The 2170-nt window shown below is 34.3% G+C and overlaps 1 pseudogene; it reads right to left on the bottom strand.

The window, feature by feature from the left end:
- Positions 1–336: 336 nt before the first annotated feature.
- On the bottom strand, positions 337–1227 carry LOC110558248 (heterogeneous nuclear ribonucleoprotein D-like; annotated as a pseudogene).
- Positions 1228–2170: the final 943 nt, after the last annotated feature.

Raw genomic sequence — 2170 nt, 5'->3', positions numbered from 1 at the left:
TAAAAATGTTTATTCTGGAGAAGTTTTTTATTTTATCTTCACATAAGGAAGCATTTATTTGAGTTTTAACATGAAAACATGCAAATAAAATTTTGTTTAAACACAAATCTGCATTCAGTGATAATACAGATATCAAAGATAAAAGTTCAAACAAAGAATCTAATTGGCAGCTATATACAGTTGGACACAATCATGTCATGTACACTAGGAAGGCTTTTACAAAATAATCATCTTAGGGCAACAAAAGATCAAGCAATCTTCAATGTCCTCTTGCAAGATTATTTTTTTTACATACTTCCTGCTTTGTTCTGACATCCTCATTCCAACCTAAGGCTGTCAACAATTCCTGTGGCTAACACACCCTAGGTGTGCCTTGCCATGAGGAACCCCGTTGATCTCTGCAGTGTGCATATCCCGTCCATATCCATAGTTCTCATAGTTATAACCAGCATAATCATATCTGTCTTAGACACTGTAGTTTTGATCATCATGACAGGCACTATTATAATTTCCAAATCCTTGATCATTACAGTTATTAAACATTTGGCTCCAGTTTTGGCCCTGAGCTCTTCCATGTCCTATAGCACCACCTGTTCCACTAGCTGCAACACTTTTTTGCACATCTTTCTTGTTGCTGGTGCTACCTGCATACCTCTTTGGGTTGTACAACTTTGACTTTGAACTTCCCAGAACCTATTTCATGGTATCTGATATTTAACAGTTTCCTTTTTGGTTTTTGATTTGTATATATGATAAAGCAGAATCTTCTTTCATTTAGTTCTGTGTCCATTGGAAGATCAATATTTTCTATCTTATCAAAGGCACAAAATATTCTTTAATTCATTCTTCTGACATATCTGGATACAATCCCCCACACATTAATTTTTAGGGGGTCATTTCCCCTTAAAGCATTGGTCCTTTTAGAGTCTATAGATTTGCTTTCCAGTGTGTTTTCTTTCATTTATAAAACTATATTCACACTAGCAGTAGCATCAAAAAGGACAAATCTAAATCCTCTTGATCTCCCAGTGGCTGAATCTCTTTTAATTGTGCACTCTACAACTTCTCCTAATTGAGACAAATGTGCAGTCATATCTTTCAAGCTTGTAGCCAGATTAAGCCTCCAGTAAACATTATGATGCCATCACCCAGCTAATTCTATCTTGAGTTGATTGTGGATCCCTCTGTAAACTCCTCTATGTTACTGTACTCACTCATGTCTTTCATAGGTGTTTTGAAAAAGTAATGAGAACCAAATGAAAGAAGATTCTGTATTATCAAACATACAGATAAAAAGCCAGCAAGGTAGGTCACTGATGCATTCCTCTTATTTTTATCTTTTTGTACTTATTTATTGGTGTGTGTCTGTGTGTATCTCTGTGTGTATGTGTGTGTGCGGTTTGCATGAGCTCATAAGCACCATGTACATAGAGCAGCCATGGAGTCCAGACTGTATAATGACCTATAAATGGAGATGCAAGTAATTTTTTATAAGCTAGTAGGTGCTAGGAACTGAATGCCGTTCCTTTGCAAGAGCCGTAAACTTTCTTAAACACAGAACCATTTTTTTTCCATACTCTGTAACCACATATTTTTTTTTCTATTTTTGGTTGTTTTAACCTACAACAAATCATCATATTCTAATGTTAATTAATATGTAAACTGTATTCTTAAACAAAAGAATATATTTTTAACCTCAAGAGAAAATGTAGAGTCCTGTAGGAAGCATGACAATGTCAAAAGGAGCCAAATTCTTCAAAACCTGTTTTGTAGTCTTGGTCCTTGGCTTTAGGTGTTTATGTAAAAAAAAGGTAAAGGGTGTAAATTTCTTCTGTACAGCAAGTACAATTTGAAACTGATAATTAAACACTAGAGAGTATATCTAATAAAATAATCTTATCTATTAATTTCTTCAATTTTCTATAATAGAAATAAGACAGTGTTTGGGAAACAAATCCCCAAAACAAGTAATTGAACTACATTTCCCTTGATAATCTGTTAGCATATTTTAACAAATCTCAATTCTTGGGTGAAATAGAGATCAGACAGTGAGAATGGGAGCATTTTTTTTTGCATTCAAATCTTTATTATTATGATTATTATTTGCATTTTATTCACTTTGTACCTCAGTTGTAACTCACTCCCTCACCTCCTCCTGTCCAAGCCTCCT

The sequence above is a fragment of the Meriones unguiculatus genome, chromosome 9, assembly GCF_030254825.1.
Source record: "Meriones unguiculatus strain TT.TT164.6M chromosome 9, Bangor_MerUng_6.1, whole genome shotgun sequence".
Lineage (NCBI taxonomy): Eukaryota > Metazoa > Chordata > Mammalia > Rodentia > Muridae > Meriones > Meriones unguiculatus.
Note: the sequence above shows the minus strand (reverse complement) of the source record. Positions and strands in the feature narration are given on the sequence as shown.